We start from the raw sequence: 19,596 nt of genomic DNA on the forward strand, positions 1-19,596 counted from the left end.
AAAGGTAAACTAGTAATTATTCAGAAATATCCAGGCATAACCAAGCACACCGTTGAATAGACGACAAAAAATTAGTCAAGTTGTACTCGATTTGGAATCCGGACGTGGGAGAAAGGTCAAAAACAAAAACAATGTCGCGGCGGCCCGACGAGGGTCACGACTGCTACAGTGCTGCCGACCCACTACTGCTGCAACTGAGAGTAAAAACAGGCATCTAAAAGGACTTTTTTGGAAAAACTCAAAGAAGAAACCCCCCCTAAAATCAAATTTTCTACCCGGAAGAGTAAACGGAAACAAAAAAAAAAATATACATTGTAAAACGCTCAGAATGCCCCCAAGAAAATCAGGTCAAGAGGGTAAAAATCAATCCTAGATTCTGCCCAATAAAAGGCAATGGGGCTTCGAGAGGTTTTTAATTGCCTAAATTGAAAATGCAATCTTAAAATACACCCACAAGACCCCCGAAAGTCTCGGATCAGTCGTCACGCTTTTCAAGAAAAAGTCAATGAATAGTACCAAGTACACTTGTATTAAAATTCAGCAAAAACCTGGCAGCAAGGATTTTTCAGAAAAAAATGGGTTTTTGAGGGCCAAGATGACGTTTTTTGGAAAAACATAAAGAAGAAACTCCCTCCGAAATCGAGTTTTCTACCTGATTCCGTGAGCGAAAATGAAACGAAACACATTACGAAATACCCAAAATTCCCCTAGAACAAAATAGGGTAAAAACTCAAAAAAATGCAACCTTAAGTTTTTGTTTCATCAAGAAGGGTATTGTGTGCCAAAGTGAACATGCAAGTATATGTAATATGATAAAGTAGACATACTACAATGGCCTATGGCCTCATGGCATATTGTATGTAAAATATGACCCTTCAACGCATGAAATCTCCTAACTTCCATAAGCAACAATGAAGTAAAAAATTTGAATACATATCACATAAAGTGTCTTTAACCCTTAGCCTCATTACATACAAGTCAAATACATTGCATAGAGTGTACTTATGTACACATTACATAAATGAAATCAAATATACACATTTTCACCTAAAAGACTGATGAGCACTGAAAAGTGCGTATTTAAACCCCTTAAGCTTAGGCATTCTAGTACCTTTATCTATCTTACTTTACCGTTTTAGATTGATTTCGTATTATTTTCATTTTCAGGCACTTATCCCAAAAATAAGCTAACCCAGCCAAATAAGAGCTTAATTGAAGCAATTCTGGGATTGAACAAAGAAATGAGCAAAGTGGAGGAAGAAAGAAGCAAAATGAAGCAAAACAGCAAGTTCGATCGTTCCAAGTCCAAGGTTCAATCGATCGAACATTGATCGATCTTAGCACTTCAAGATAGATCCAAGCCTTAACCCAAAAGCACTCAAGTCCAAAAGTTCGATCGATCCAACATCATTCTTCAATCGATCGAACACCTTTGTCCTTATCTAAATGATTGATCATATCCACAGCTGTACCACCCACCAACCACTTTTGTCCTTTTCCCATAATTATCTCCCATAAATATCTCGGATTTGTCTTTTTCTAAAAAGCTCAGCCAGTTGGATCGATCCAGCCTAAGTTCGATCGATCTCATTTACTTTCAATCGATCTCACTTTTTTTCGATCGATCGAACTTCCTCCAGTACGAAAAAGTTAAAATTCCATCCCATTGAAAGTTATCCTTTATCCAATCATTAGGGAATATTGTTTGCACGACCCCAGCTCATTTTGGGTGAAATTTTGACCTACCTATATAAGGATAAGGATTGCTTTTTCAAAGGGGGCCAACATTACTTTTCATATCATCTCTTGGAGAGGAAGTTTAGAGGAGGAGGAGGCTAGAGACACCATTAAAGATCTTCATCAACAAGGAGCAAACCTCTTCCATGGAATTAGCCCTTAAGGGTTAGAGCATCATCACCATGAGTGGCTAGACATCCTCTTGGGGCTAGAGTTAGCCCCAAGCATGCTTTCTATATCTTAATCTTGTGTATTATTGAGGGATTAGTGTTGTAATTGATGTTTTGACACTTTGATATATATAGATCTTATTTATTCAATGATTTATATGGTTTAATGCTTCCAATTGGTCATTTCATTCTATCCATATGTCTATGTATGCTAGAATAGATATTCATGTGCTTATCTCTAGATTTTGTGTTATTGATGCAATAGATTTAGAGATTGTCAAAACATTATGCTTAAAAGAATGCTTTTGTGATTCTCTTGATGGTTCATGCTTACCTTTTGATAGATTGTGACTCTCCCCTAGTTTATTTTCATGCTAGTAGTGTAGATGTAGTGTAGTGTTAAATGGGAGGACAATCTATGCTTGTTGTTTGATGATCCAAGCTTGTGAATGCAATTAGCATATATCTCTATCCTTATGTTTAATTTGGATTGTGAGCTTAATGAAAGGATTAATAACTTGTTTTGATTTATTGTGCCTTTCACATGTTGTTTAGACAATATATACTTCATAGCTTAGATATATTGTGCCTTTCACATGATGTTTAGATAATACATGCTTAACTAGTCATCCTTGCTTATTGAATCAACCAAATATATACACACCACTATTGCAACCCAGTATTTGCCCTCATTAATCACTTGTCAATGATATAGAAATGCATTGCTTGGTGGTGATCTCTAAACCTCAAGATCTCTCTCTTTCCCTTACTTACTCTCTTTAGCATTGCATTTTTACTTAATTTAATTTAGTTGCTCTCTAGTTTAAACAACCAACCAATCACTTGTTTAATCATTCGACCTACTAACCCTAGTTGCGATTCCACATTCAAGTACCACTCCAATCCCTTGGAACGATCCCTACTCGCCCTAGCTATATTTTTAGTAAAGGTAGTAGTGGCTTTATAAATGTAAAACTTGGCCCTCGCCTAAATTGCACATTCTTAAGCTTATGGTAAATCGACGACCATGAGTTTTTGGCGCCGTTGCCGGGGATTAGGCAACGTCGTATTTGTGGAATTGATTAGGATTAGTACTCTTTTGATCGTGTTTTTACTTTATTTTTATTTTTTTTCTTTTTGGTTATTTATTGTGTTGTTCTTACTTAACTAGGTGCATTGTTGGAGGGGAAGCAAGCAATAGAGGTATTGAGCATTCAATTCAAGCCAACAAAGAAAGGAAAAATGCTAAAAGCTTAAAAAAATTGTTAAGCTAAGTTTTAAAATTTGGAGTTGAAATGCTAAAGGACCTTTATGAGACTTTCTTTACTCAATTCCTTTGTTAAATCGTCGGCCCGCGTGGAGGCTTGTAATTCAATTCTTAGATAAATCGTGAGCCCGCGTGGAGGCTATTTTATTGTTCTTTGCATCATCTTTGTTAAAGCATAGGAATATGGGTTAAGTGTTTGTGGAGGGAGTTTCATTACATTGTTGTGAAGGCATAGTGTTTGTCATTCTTTGTGTTTCTTATGTTTTGTATTGTGCATGCATGGGCGTCGTTCATTAAGACCAACTCTTGCCCCTCTTGATTTGCATCTTGAATCTATCGTTAGAAATCCTAGGGGAAGAGGAAGTTCGAATAGAGCCAATCTATCAATGGATGACTATAATGATGACCATATTGAGGACATTGGTCACATAGACCAACAAGGCATCCTTCATCCAAATGTGCACAATGAAAACATTCAAGTACCATTAGGCATGCCTAGGCCATACATTCACCCACCACCATAACAACAAGGCCAAGTTCCATTCGGAATGCCAAGGCCCATGTATGCTCCACAACCTCCAATTGTCAATCGAGGAATTTAAAATCAAGGTGTTCATATTGCACCTCAAGTAGCTAATCCACCTCTTGCTTTAAGAGATCACTATATGCCTAATGAATACAATGGACCCACATACATTAAATTGCCACCATTTCGAGCACACCATTATGAAATTAAAGCACAAACCATTCAAATGCTTCCTAACTTTCATGGACTTCCAAGTGAAGAACCTTACAAGCATTTGGATGAGTTTCTTGAAGTTTATTCTACCGTGAAATACACGGACATACCGGAAGAAGTCTTAAGGCTTAAACTTTTTCCATTCACCCTTAAAGACAAGGCAAAATATTGGTTTAACAATCTTAAGCCTTTTTCAATCACTTCTTGGGCAAAAATGCAACAAGAGTTTTTGAAGAAGTACTATCCGGTTTCTAAGACGAATGCTATGAGGACCTCAATTTGAGAATTTTCACATGGGGATGGAGAAACATTTCATGAGGCATGGGAACGCTTCAATGAATTGCTAAGGAAGTGTCCACATCATGACATGCCCAAATGGCAATTAGTTCAATATTTCTTTGAGAGCTTATCGAATAATTATAAGGGCATGGTTGATGCTTCCATGGGTGGCTCTTACATTGATAGGCATGAGGATGACGTGTGGCGTCTCTATGAAAGCATGAGTGAAAATTCTTTGCATAAAACATTGTCATCAAAGAATGGTAGAAATTCACAAGGTAGGAAGAGTGTAGGCTTACATCAAGTCGAACATTCAAATAAAATAGCTGCCGAAATGAAGTCTTTGTCTTAAAGGTTTAATCAATTTTTTATTAACCAGAACTCGGCGAACCAAGTATCTTCATTTCCTAACCATTCTCATTGTGCATCAAATGAAACTTGTATGACTTGTTCTAGTGTTCTACATTCTACTTCTCATTGTCCTCATGGACAAATGCAAAGTGAACCTAATGAACAAGTCAATGCGGCTTTTGTGAACCAAGGGAACAATCCTTATGGTACTCATTACAATCCAAGTTGGAGAAATCATCCGAACTTCTCATGGAAAAACCAAGGGGAAGGCTCAAACCCTCCCCAAGGCAGTTTTCAAGGGAAGTATATTCCACCTCCAATGCAAAACCAAGGATCCTAAGGTTATAGGCCATACCAATCACAAGGGAATCAATTCTCTAATTCTCATTTTCCCAACCAATCATATTCCCAAGGTAATTCTCAAAATCCCACTTTTGAAGAGAAAGTTTTAAATACTTTGGACACTTTAGAGGCTAACACACAATTGCTTCATTCTCACTCTCAATCTATTGCAAATCTAGAAATGCAAGTAGGGTAAATAGCTAGCACTCTTAATGCTAGAGAGAAGGGAAAGATGTCTATTAATGCCCCACCTAAGCAACAATGTGTTGTGGAAATCCATTCCTTATCGGAAGGGCATACCATTGAACATGTCAATGCGGTAACTACCTTGCGGAGTGGTAAAGTTGTAGACAATCAAGTAGAAATGACCAATGAAGAGAGTGAACCGGTGCAACCACAAGTTGTCACCCGTCCCATTTCACATTCTATTCCTCTTTCATTGTATATGCATGATCTAATAAATGAAAAAGCTGAAAAATGTGATTTGAAAAGCGATCTTGAAAATGATCCATTGAAGAAAGTTTTGAAAAATGATGTTGAGAAAATTTTGTTGAAAAATGATTTGAAACAAAATAATTTGAAAACTTCTTGTGTTGAAGTGAGTTCAAAAGAAAATTTTGAAAAAGTGTTTGAACCAAAGGTTCCATTTCCGGACGCCTTGAAAGGGTCCATTTAAAAAAAAAAGCAAAAAGTTAAGACCAATAAGATTTTGGAAATGTTTAGGCAAGTAAAAGTTAATCTCCCACTTTTGGACGCAATCAAGCAAATTCCGGCTTATGCCAAGTTTTTAAAAGATCTTTGCACCCTAAAAGCGAAAGAACAAAAGCCAAGTACCAAAAAAGGTGATTTTGACCGAGCAAGTAAGCTCAATTTTGCAACATAACACTCTTCCAAAGTTTAAGGACCCCGGTTCACCCACTACATCATGCATCATTGGTGAACATATCATTAATTGGGTGCTTCTTGACTTAGGAGCAAGTGTTAACCTTCTTCCTTACTCGGTTTATGTCAAACTAGGCTTAGGTGAATTGAAACCGATGTCGGTAGTTTTGCAACTTGCCGACCAATCCATTAAAAATCCTAGAGATGTCATTGAAGATGTTTTTATTAAGATTGATAAATTCTTCTTTCTCGTTGATTTCGTTGTCATAGACACGGAACCGGTTTCCAATCCTAAGAGCCAAATTCCCGTTATCCTTGGCCGTCCTTTATTGGCAACCGCTAATGCCAACATAAATTGTAGGACGGGGGATAATTAAGATTTCATTTGGCCACATGAAGATGAAGTTGAATATCTTTAATCCCACACCCAATTCATTTGATAAATATGAAGGAGAGGTCAATGTTGTAGAAAAGTGTCATGATCTTCAATGTCAAGGAAATGAACTTTTTGTGTAAAACCAAAACTTCCAAAGGATCATCTTCAACCTTGTATTCTCAAAGTGTTGCTTCAAACTCTTGTTTTGAAAGGGCATGGAAGCCCAAAGGTTGTAATTGCATAGACAAAGGATCAAAAACTTCTTTTGAGTTTGATTTAACAAGTTCTTCCAAGAACAATTTGTTGGGTGGGGCTCAAGATATTCATCACCCCAACAAGGAGGGGATGCATTATAAGATCTTTGATCCGGACTAAAAGAGCCCAATGTCTTGCTAAAGACGTTAAAGACTAGCAAAAGCATTCGTAGGGTGTCAAAACCCTATTCCTCCCCCATTTCTATCTTTCATTTCATTTCTTGCGAAGTCTAGATACTTGTTTTTGGTTCATATGCATTTTAAGGAACTTTGGTGAGGATTGCATAAGCTTTCATGTCATTTTTGAGCATTCTGCATAAGTTCGATCGATCTCATACCTGAGTTCGATCGATCGAACTTCCATCTGAATCCAACACTTAGAAAATTTTCTAGCCTGCATCCAAATAGGCTCTCTGTCCCATCGATCCAAGAAAAATCTGCGATCTTAGTTCTCAGTTGGATCGATCATAGGACCTTTGATCGATCCAACTATCTTGTTCGATCGATCTTGAGTGTTGACACTTAGAATATTTTTGAGCCTGCATCCACCTGCATATTTTCAGCTCGCTGTCTGATCGTTCGAAACATTCCAAGATCGATCTGAAAGTTCTTCGATCGATCCAACTTCCCAGTTCGATCGATCTCATGTTCCAACACTTAGCCAAATTTTTGAACCAAAAACCTGCATATTTTTGCTTTCTATATGATCGATCGAACTCTTGATTCGATCGATCACAAATCTTCATTTCATTATTTTAACTTTAGTTTGACTTTTCAACTTTTCAAAAATCTAAAAATATTTTCATTTTTATTTTATTCTATTTTCACTCTCATTTTATTTTGTTTCAATTTTCAACAAATTTTCAAAAATTCAAAAATATTTTAATTTATTTGGTTTAAAAAAAAAATAATATTTTCAAAGCAAATCAAAAATATTTTGTTTTACTTTATTTTCCAATTTTTAATTTTATTTTTGAAAATTTCAAAAAAAAAAAAAAAAAAAAAAAAAAAAAAAAAAATCCAAAAATACTTTGAAAGGAGTTCATCAAAGTTCGATCGATCACAACTCATCTTCGATCGATCGAACTAGTCGAGAAATGTTTTTTAAAAAAAGATCCAAGGGTCTTGAGATTGATCATTTGGATCGATCTCAACACATCAAACCCTAGCCTCTCATTCCCTTCTACTGCAAATCATCTCCCCTAGCTTATATCTTCCATCTCCGACGAGAACCAAGCTTCTCTCTCTATCTCTCATCTCGATTTCATCCTTCCCTCTTTGCATCCACATCTCCTTTCGATTTGGGTAAGATCCGAGACCTCACTAGTCGATTTCAAGCTTCAATCTCGTGCATACATAGTTTATATATTTTATTCATACTTTATATATGATTGAACCTCTATTGTTGATGCTTGAAATATGTATATATATATATATATATGTATATCGTTGTATATATTTTTGATATTTTTGTTTGATTTGGGAGTATGGGCCATGTTTGGGTGATGGGAGTTGTTGATTTGATGTGTTGTAGGGCCCACGAACACGTTCGTGTGGGCCCCGTTCTTCAAAAGTCACAGATCTGTGACTGTTAGGTTTCATCGTCGCACTGTTCGATCGATCGAACAAATTTATGATCGATCAAATAGTTGCGATCGATTCAACTCAACCTTCGATCGATCCAACTTTTGTGATCGATCTCATTTCTTTTTATGATCGATCGAATTTCATAGATCTCATATACACATTCTATTCATCTTATCTTATGTTCATGCTACCTTATATATGCCCAATGCCTGTGATATGTCACATTGGATGCATTTCATACTCACATTGTTTGGCATGTTTCATATTCTGTCACTTGCATAGAATCATGCGATATCTTGTTTTGTCTATCTTATCTGACATACATGTTTCTATATTGTGCCTTATATTCTATATATGCTGGCACTAACTATTGAAATTCTATTTGCAGACTATGGCTCGCGTCAAGACTGTAGCACGTAGACACCGTCACAGCACCAGACACTGACTTGACGACGGGGCCGGTCCATCTCATGTCCGAGATCCTAGCCCCGACCACACACAGAGGAGAGTCCGACAGCGGACAAAGGAGACTGCACAGCCCTCCCATACAGAGGAGCCATTACACCTTACTCCACCCCAGTCGCCAGCTCATCCAGCATTCACTCCATTACCATCTCCACCACATAGAGGCGCTGAGCAGCCAGCTAAGCCGGCTCCACCTGTTTAGCTAGCTCCTTTACAGTGCGACAGACTCGTGCCTCAATATGCACACATGATTATCGACCATGAGTCAGTATTCAACACCGCATTATTCTCCAGATCGGTGCTGACTTGATTTGCCTACCAGGACATCATTCAGCGGGGCCTCTCAGCTATTCTTGCCCCAGTCATAGAGCCGATCTACCCGCGACTAGTACGGTTGTTCTACCAGAACCTCCGACCGTCACTGCGCACTACAGCCGAGCTCATCACCTTTATCGATGGCTATGAGATCACCATTACAGTGAATACTCTGGCCCGTTCGACTCGCTGTCCACATCGGTGCCCACACGAGCTACAGGAGACATATCCCAGGCTCCACAGGCCTTCTTACGCCGATATGGCAGTTTTTCTCACAGGTCACCATACCAGTGGCAAGACTTTTGCCACCCGCACATATCTTCTAGATGACCTTTGGTTCATCGATTCCGTGCTTTTCCGGAACATATACATGGCCGAACACAAGATTCAGAGACGGGGCGATTATCTAGAAGCCCTGTACACCTTCTATACTGGCCACTGAGTGTCTATTCCTGTGCTTATCTGGAGCATGATGAGGAAGCTCTATAATGAGTACGTCAGCAAGGAGGCGCCCGGAAGGGCCAAGTCTCTTCCATTCAACCACCTCATCACCCAGATTCTCATAGACCAGCGCTATCCCATCCACCCGCAGGAGGACCCCGAGAGAGGTTCTTGTCACTTCCTCAAGAAGGACTGGGACAAGAGCTACAGAGCTATTATCACTCGCCTACAGACCCATGCCGTACTGGCGGCTGCAGAGCTGGAGTTAGAGGAGGAGGCAGCAGCACAGGCAACCCCGGCACCAGCAGAGCCAGCAACAGCAGCTCCCGCAGCGGACGATGCACCAGTTGATCCAACTGCCGAGCATGATGACATTGATATAGACATTAACTTAGAGCACTCAGCGGATGACGCAGTTCAGCATTCTCTAGCCAGGTTACCTATCCACGAGCAGGAGCAGACCCAGGAGCTGTCTTCTGACTCCTCCATACCAGACTTGACCCCCGGCTTCGGAGTGCGTCTGCAGATGCTCGAGGACACTGTTGTTGCCATCAGAGCTGACCTCACGGCCCACAGAGCGGAGTTCGCTACCTTCCACACAGATGTCGCGACCATGTTCAGAGATTTATCTACAGACATCCGGGAAGCCAGACCTGCCCGTCCTACCTCATCTTCCTGAGCTCCCACTCTTTTCTATCTTATGATCCCTCTCTCCTTTTGATACTTTATTATTTTCACTGTATTATTTTTACAGCCGGTCTGTCGGCTTTGATATTTTTGTTGTACCTGCACTTTATTTATTTTATATATCTATTTTTGTTATGGATGTCATATGATTATATTCTCATATCTGTATGTTTGACTCCATCAGGTGCATCACAGTGACTTTAGTGAGAGAGTGCTACCAAATTTTCAGGACCACCCTTATACCTCTCTCATTTCGTTATCTATTTATCCCATTTACACTTGCATGTTCACTGTGCACTGATTATCCCATTTTGTTATTTGATAAATTTATCCAAGTGCCAATTTTCAGGACCACAGTTCATCCCAAGTTTGGGGGGGCCATGCCACCCACTTCGGATACTTCAGTCCCGATCATTCTTGCTCAGTTACACTAGTATACTCTTTCCTTTGTTCTCTTTGCACATTGAGGACATTGTGCAATTTAATTTTAGGGGGAATGGTGTTGTACAGTGGTAATTTTAAATTCAAACTTTTAGCATGACTCATGTATTTGAGGGATATTTCTATGATTGGTCCATATCTAGCCATGATTTTGATCTTTTGAGGACTATATTGCTTAAAATTTGAAAATTGCTTAACTTGAGAGTCCAATACTCCTTGTATGCCTTATGAATGCCATTTAGGAGTAAATTTTTCAAATGATTGATATCGTGCTTGCACTTGTGGTCCACATCATCTTGATTTTGTAATTGTTTTGAGATTCACTCTAGTCTTCTACACTAGCACAGGCGCACACTAATATTCATTTGTGGGGTACATGCTTTGTTGATTATTGAATTGGTTATATCCCAATTGAGCTAGTAGTGCATTGAAAGCTTTTATTCTTGATAAAGGTGGATAACAACCCCTTTTCACTAAGTAGCCGGGATTCTAGCATCATCAAGCACTGAACTTCTCGCGCCGAAAGGTGGAAGGCCCAAACTCTAGGTTAATAATTGAACTTACTTACCAAAAAAAAAAAAAAAAAAAAGGGCAAAAGCAAAAGCAATAAAAAGTGAGGACTTCTCCCAAAGAGGTGAGAAGTAGGATATAATTAGATGGTTGTTATCTTGATTTGTAGCCTAATTGATTTGAGCTTGTAAGTCCATAGGGGTGTTTGAACGCCTAGTGCCCTAAAGCCGTCTGGTTTAGGAGTCATTGACCTAACGCTCGATCTCATGAATCGCTAGAAAGCTTAATAGATCAATACATTGCACTTTGCTTCCATCTTTGATCCTATTAAAAAATAATAATAATAAAAAATAAAAAAATAAAAAAAATAAGCGCACCTAGAACAATAAAACTTTAATAAAAGGTCCACTTTTTGTCTTGATGATCAGTACTAGATTTGTATGCTAGTTTGAGGGTAAGGATGTGATTAATTCTTTAGTTGGCTAAGATAACAACACATTGATGCCGGTCCACTCAAAATAATTCTAGAATAGTTTTGATTTGCATGATTATTTTCTTGATGTGTGGAGGACCATACTTACTTGCTTGATGTTGAAATTTTGAGAGATTGCTTGGAAAGGGTTGAAAAATTGCATACTTTAGGTAGTTTTCTCCCAATGCTTGTTTGCAATAGTGGTGCCTCTTTTGAAAGAATGAGCTTAATGTTTGTGGGTACCCTACGAGACTTCACTCGTCCACTAGAGGTAACCTAGGGGTTTAAAAGGCTTGTTGCATGTGCTAAGTGCAATCGTGTTCCCTACGAAAGTAGCGTTATTCATTTCATTGCTTTCTAGTTATAGTTGTTTAGTTGTTCATTTCATTCCTTTACTTTCTAGTTCATTGCTAGGGACTAACAATATTTAAGTTTAGGGGTGTGATGAGCACTGAAAAGTGCGTATTTAAACCCCTAAGCTTAGGCATTCTAGTACCTTTATCTATCTTACTTTACCGTTTTAGATTGATTTAGTATTATTTCCATTTTCAGGCACTTATCTCGAAAATAACCTAACTCAGCCAAATAAGAGCTTAATTTAAGCAATTCTGGGATTGAACAAAGAAAGGAGCAAAGTGGAGGAAGAAAGAAGCAAAATGAAGCAAAGCAGCAAGTTCGATCGATCCAAGTCCAAGGTTCGATCGATCGAACATTGATCGATCTCACCACTTCAAGATAGATCCAAGCCTTGACCCAAATCACTTAAGTCCAAAAGTTTGATCGATCTAACATCATTCTTCGATCGATCGAACACCTTTGTCCTTATCCAAATGATTGATCATATCCACAGCTGTACCACCCACCAACCACTTTTGTCCTTTTCCCATAAATATCTCCAATAAATATCTCGGATTTGTCTTTTTCCAAAAAGCTCAGCCAGTTGGATCGATCCAGCCTAAATTCGATCGATCTCATTTACTTTCGATCGATCTCACTTCCTTTTGATCGATCGAACTTCCTCCAGTGCGAAAAAGTTAAAATTCCATCCCATTGAAAGTTGTCCTTTATCCAATCATTAAGGAGTATTGTGTGCACGACCCCACCTCATTTTGGGTGTCATTTTGACCTACCTATATAAGGATAAGGATTGTTTTTTCAAAGGGGGCCAATATTACTTTTCATATCATCTCGTGGAGAGGAAGTTTAGAGGAGGAGGAGGCTAGAGACACCATTAGAGATCTTCATCAACAAGGAGCAAACCTCTTCCATGGAATTAGCCCTTGAGGGTTGGAGCATCATCACCATGAGTGGCTAGACATCCTCTTGGGGCTAGAGTTAGCCCCAAGCATGCTTTCTATATCTTAATCTTGTGTATTATTGAGGGATTAGTGTTGTAATTGATGTTTTGACACTTTGATATATATAGATCTTATTTATTCAATGATTTATGTGGTTTAATGCTTCCAATTGGTCATTTCATTCTATCCATATGTCTATGTATGCTAGAATAGATGTTCATGTGCTTATCTCTAGATTTTGTGTTTTTGATGCATGTCTTTGTGTATTGATGCAATAGATTTAGAGATTGTCAAAACATTATGCTTAAAAGAATGCTTTTGTGATTCTCTTGATGGTTCGTGCTTACCTCTTGATGGATTGTGCCTCTCCCCTAGTTTATTTTCATGCTAGTAGTGTAGATGTAGTGTAGTGTTAAATGGGAGGACAATCTATGCTTGTTGTTTGATGATCCAAGCTTGTGAATGCAATTAGCATAAGTCTCTATCCTTGTGTTGTATCTGGATTATGAGCTTAATGAAAGGATTAATAACTTGTTTTGATTTATTGTGCCTTTCACATGTTGTTTAGACAATATATGCTTCATAGCTTAGATATATTGTGCCTTTAACATGATGTTTAGATAATACATGCTTAACTAGTCATCCTTGCTTATTGAATCAACCAAATACATACACACCACTATTGCAACCCACTATTTGCCCTCATTAATCACTTGTCAATGATATATAAATGCATTGCTTGGTGGTGATCTCTAAACCTCAAGATCTCTCTCTCCCTTACTTACTCTCTTTAGCATTGCATTCTTACTTAATTTAATTTAGTTGCTCTCTTGTTTAAACAACCAACCAATCACTTGTTTGATCATTCGACCTACTAACCCTAGTTGCGATTCCACATTCAAGTACGACTCCAATCCCTTGGGACGATCCCTACTTGCCCTAGCTATATTTTTAGTAAATGTTGTAGTGGCTTTATAAATGTAAAACTTGGCCCTTGCCTAAATTGCACATTCTTAAGCTTATGGTAAATCGACGGCCCTCAAAGACTACAAGTGGCATTTGAAGCCAACCTTTACAAGAATTAAAACCTTTAAATCTACAATCATCCAAGCAATGATAAATATCACAAACCAAGTCTTCGTACCTGAACAAATCCCCCAGTAACTTCTGGGTGAGTAAACAAGTTTACTCGTAGAGAATGAGCATGCATAAACTCGATTTTTTACAGATTTTTTAGACTAACATGAAACAGTTCAAAAGGATCATGCCACCTAACGTCTATGTCAAGGTGAGACTCAAGGATCATCCTAAGCTACTCATGCAATTGAAATGAACTACGGCTTGCAAGTATACATGCTCAAGTACACTAAACCGTATTAAAACATGATACACAACATTCAAGTACACATGCTCACAAGTACACTAAATCACGTTAAATGGGATAAACAATATCTAGCATACATACACAAGTATAAGATATATATATATAGAGTACTCATAAATCAAGTATACAAACACAAGTATACTAAGCTAAACAAGTACGCACAAGACAAGTATACATGGCACAAGTATACTAAATGCAATCTAAACTCACAGAGTAAGTATACAAGTTCAAGTATACTAAATAGGATTCAAATACCCAAAGTAAACATCAATTCTCAAACTACAAGTAATCCATGATTAACAACTTGAAATTAAATGCGAAAACAAATAGTGGAAAGACTAGGACATGTGGTCGCTAGACCAAGCAAGTATTTTCGGGTAATTACGACCCACAAAGTACTACCTAGTGCGCACTTATGACTTAGAAGACTCTTGTCTCCGTACTAGAGCCAAACCCTAGCCATCACATAATTTATGTCCTCACAAGTTTTCCAAAATCAATAAGTTCAAAACTTATATAAAATCGAATACAAGTTACCATATTCCATGCACAAGTAAGGTTGAATCCACACAATTCATGTCCTAGAATTCAAGTCTAAATAGCATATGATAAGTCATGTCCTCAATATGCAATTTATACATAAAGCAAAAATATTTTACAACAATTAAGCCACATTACCATCCTAAGCCACAAGCATTAAATAAGCTTCAATTTAGTAACTAGCTTCCAAGGTAAACAATTGTAATATTCTAATAAGCTATATACCTACACAAGATACATTTAAATAAGCTTTGCAAATCAATGATATTCTATATCATGTTAAGTCCAATTACCATTTTAAGAGGCCACAAGTACTAATTATACATCAAGTTAGTAGCATGATCACAAGGTAATTAGAATACTACATTTTAAGAGATTTTCAACCTAATCATGGAAAGTCTCTAGATTTCAAATCTATCCCAAATAACCTCAAATTAATATATGTTAAATAATATAGTATGCTCATTAAATATATGAAATCAAAAGAGCAAAATGAGTAAGACATCATCATATTAATTAAATCTCTAATTTTTCAAAGTTGTTCAATTGATCCCAAATAAATATATGACAAGAACTAAGTCATGGCAATGCCATATATCAAGTCAAAAATGGAAAATAAGTAAGGTACAATTAAATAGAATTTAAATCAAATTAAATTCATTTAAATCTCTAGATTTGAAAACTCATTCAAATGGCTCCAATTAATTATATAACAAGGATCAAGTGAAGGCCATGCCACATACCAAGTCAAAAGTGAATTATATGTAAGCTACAATAATCATTAATTTCTCAAATTAACATTAAAATATGCATATCACTTGTATTCCATTACAAAAGTAATCAAAATGAATTGGAAAATAAACTATAACACCCCCTACCTCATAAGAGGATTGTTCCCCTTGAATCCAAGACAAATCGGCACAAAATGGCAAACCCTTCAAGGGTTATATAGAGAAGGATGAGGGGAACAAAAAGTGTTCCAAGCTTTATGGTTAAAGGTGAGTGGAAGGGCCTCAAAAATCAAGGTCAAAGCTTAAACATCAAGCTCCTCTAATGGTGGCTAGGGTTTTTGGAGAGGGAGGAAATGAAACAATGAGATGAAGTGTGAGTGGAGGAATTAGAAATCCTCCACTCACTATGTAATCTTACACCATGGTCAACACACACAAGTCTTGGTCAATTGCACAAAAATCCCTCTTTAAAACCATAATCCCAAAGTGGCCCAAAAATAATTGCAAGACTTAATTTGGAGCATACACTTGTCACTCATCCAAGCATCCATTGTGGGCTTAATCCAAAACCTTCACTTGTCAACCATCCAAGCCAACAAGTGCACCTATCCTAGGTCAACAAGTGGTTCAATCTCCACCCTCCACATGTCATCATCCAAGGCATCAAAGCGTCCCCACACAAATGCCAACAAGTGGACCAATGAGAATGTGACACTTGTCACACTTTTCAAAAATTACAAAAAGGTCCTTTTTGAAAATATCTTTCAAATTAAATTACAAAATGGTCCCTAAGACAAAAATAATTATTTTACATAATTACACTAAAACCCCACAAGTTAAGACTATTACAAAAAAAGTTATGCATCCATACCCTTTACAAGAAAAGTAAACACTTAGCATGCTTTTCTAAGAAAATAGAAATACACATTTCTAAGAAATCATATATCATGAGTGCATACAAAAATGGAAGCAAAACCGAACACGAAAAGTAAGGTTGTGCCAACAAAGTGACAAACGGGAAAAAGACAAAAAGTGAATAGTGTTGAAAAATGAAAAATGTGGAAATAACTCAATCCTTAAAGGAAGTTGTCAATTCAAAGGAAAGAGACTCAGAAACCATTTTTGAGCACTCGAGATGACACTAAGCGATGAGAAACTGAACTCAGACAAGAAATTTCAACAAAAAAAATTCATCCGTGAAATTCTGAGGAAAAAGAAAATGAATGAAATGACTGGGTCATTACACGAACCTCCATCTCCAGCAAGCCGAAATCCATCATCAGTCGGCCGATAATCCAGTTTGGCAAAGTCCCGAGAACATGTAGTTTTGGGAATCATTTCGGCCGACTGATTATCTCCATCAGCTAACCGAACATGTAGTTTCGGCCAGCCGAAGGGCCATCAACCAACTGATCTTGTCCACCAGCACCTTTAACTTCTCCTTCCAAATTGTATTTTGGAGTATCTTGAACCTTAGAATGATCTGTGCTCCACCTGTGAGCTTAAGAAATGACGGTATTGCCCTTAGTTAGCCTCGGGTTCGGGTAAGGACCCGGTTAGCGGTGCGAACCCATGGGTTCGAGTCGTTACAGGTAGGAAATTTACATTCTGTTAATTTGGTACGAGTAACCAAATGAAGGATTCACTTCTGTCCATTGGGAACCGATAGCCAAATCTGGTACAGGTACAAGACTGCTGAGCATGTTTAGAAACTTCAGTTTCCTTATCCGTTTTGATTCCTTTTTGGACTAAACTTCCTTTCAAGTCCTAGGCATGAAATTTTCTATATTTTTAGAGGGATTAGGACATTCTAAATTCTATATAAACCCTGATAGTCATCTAGGTTTATACACGACTTTTGCATACAAAATTCAGATCTAATTGAGAGCTATCTTTGAGAGATATTTTTATTCAAAAAATCAATCTGATTTTTTTTATTTTTATTTTTGAGAGCACACACATAAACACAAGACTAATTTAGGAGTGTTGTACTCTATCTCATCGGAATTGGAGCATAATTGAAGATTCAAAATTTTCAAAAAGCAGAATTCATTCTTTCTTCATCAAATTCAGATCTTGAAGAAAATGGGTGAAATGATCACACTTTTAAGGGGTCAAAACATTTAATCTACCTGCAACTTTTCTACAGAGATCAAGAGTAAGCCTGAGGTCGAGAGCTGTTGGACGGGGGAATCGCAAAGCCAGGGATTGTCAGCGATTGGTTTTTGGTAAAACGATAGGGTATGAGCCTGAGTCAAAGTTCGGTATACTTTGCTTCAAACATAGTGGATCGTTTATATCTGGACTGCACAATCCAACGAGGGTTTTCCCCCAACAATTGGTCTATTCTACCGATTGGGGTTTCCTCGCTAAAAATCCTAGTGTCATCTCTCAAACTTTATTTACTTTACTTGCACTTTATCTTGCTTTATGGTTTGATTTTAGTTTTATCTCGATAAAATTAAAAAAAGTAAAAATTGGATAAAGGAGCAAGTTAAATCTATTCACCATCCTTTTAGGTTATTTATCTATATTATATTCCACAACCATTCCGCTGCACACCAATTCAACACCTTTGGCTACTGGAATTTTTATTTATTTGAATTAGCAATTGCTGAGCCAAGTTTCCACAGGGCGTCCGGACGCCAAGATTATTCTTGGTAGTTGTGTCCGGACGCAAGCTCTGATTTTCTGAAATGCCTTTTCATCTTCCTTGTCAGGCTTCTTGGGTCGACTTCCTTTCTTAAGCTGAGCTTTTTAATGATCCTAAGACCCATTTTGGTTGATTCTTGATCGACGGATCGATTACAATTATAAATCAACCCTTTTGCAATAGCACAAATCATTGTAAAATAGGGCTATTGGTCCGGTAAGTCAAACCACTGGGACTACTAGTTTATGGAAACCTAGGTATCTAGAATCATTTTTAGAATGATGAAGGGGGTATAGAGATTTGTTGGTTTGTCACTACAATTATAAATTGAAGAATGCAATAAACACTAATTTGTAATTGGTTTAAAAGAAGGAGATCTAGGTAGAGAGGACTAGGGAAGTGAATTAACCACCAATAATATAAACATGCTAGAATATGATTCAGTTGGGGAAGAACAACATAAATAAATGGCTATGGCAAGTAGTTACTCATGGTTACTACATTATCTTCAAGAAGCTCATGAAATCAATGGGCAAAATGATCTATCAAAGATGTACATGTTTAGCTACCTAAACTAAAGTGTAGTTTCATGCATGCTCACTAAGCTAGAGATCATCAATCCTTTAATCACATGGTAAGAGCACATGAAGCTGAAAATCAAGAATAAACCATCAAAAGGGGGAACCTAAGCTATGGCCTATCAAATTTCTCAACAACATGCCATTAAAACCATTCCATAATCTCATCATCATTGTCACCATGAAAATGTAAACCATACAACCATAAGAATATACATTCTAAGACAAGAAAATAAATTTAACATGGTTATTTGTATCAATATCAGTTCATTACATCAAGTGTAAGTTCTAGATTATAGAACAACCACAAAAATACATTGTTTTCCCCAAAATAGAATCAAAATTAGAACATGCTTACAATAAGGGGTTTCATCACCTCCCTAGATAAGGAGTTAATTGCTCATAGATGCGAGGAATGAAGGAAAAGAGATGAAAACCCCCTCTATTTTCGTGCTTAGAGGACCCAAAATACCCAACACTCAAGAACTCTCTTTTCTCTCTCTAGAACTTTACAAGAATAAGATCCCCCCCCCCCCCCCCCAATAATAATGCATCAAGGCTTTTATCTAGCTAAAAACCCCTCTCCTCACCCTCCATCACGAGCTCCAACCACTCCAAGCAAGTATAACCATACAAAAAAATGCAGAGGGGACAAGTTCAGAACAAAAACAGGAGCAGGTGGGCTGCTCTCTGCAGATCGGCCGGCGCCTACGGTGCGCTGGTGGGCACCCGTGAGTGCTTGGCATCCAGGTGGAGCTCTCTGGACAAAATGGTGGGCGCCCTCAGAGGCTCGGTGGGGTCCACAGAGGCTTGCGGGGCCCCGAGGAGGAAGACTTGCTACTGGGGTATTTGGCGGGCGCCCGCTGAGGCCTGTGTTCAAAACATGCAGTCTTCTCTTTGGCCACTTTGGATTAGCCTGACGACACGATCGTTATTCCGAATACAATGCTGCAAGACTCACATGCATGAGGACTAAAGTAACTTGGCCCAAAAGACGGTCCCTAGCAACGGCGCGCTTCGATTCTTCAAAAGATTGACCTAAAAGAAGGCGGAAATAAACAAATAAAGCTAAATTATACATTACCATCAAGTAATGG

General features: G+C 37.9%; 1 pseudogene; it reads right to left on the reverse strand.

Annotated features, from left to right (window-relative positions):
• Positions 1-4,183: 4,183 nt before the first annotated feature.
• Positions 4,184-4,282, reverse strand: LOC132272105 (small nucleolar RNA R71; annotated as a pseudogene).
• Positions 4,283-19,596: the final 15,314 nt, after the last annotated feature.

This window comes from Cornus florida, unplaced genomic scaffold, assembly GCF_030987335.1.
Source record: "Cornus florida cultivar Cherokee Brave unplaced genomic scaffold, ASM3098733v1 CherokeeBrave_3.0.0_Hap2_Chr08, whole genome shotgun sequence".
NCBI lineage: Eukaryota > Viridiplantae > Streptophyta > Magnoliopsida > Cornales > Cornaceae > Cornus > Cornus florida.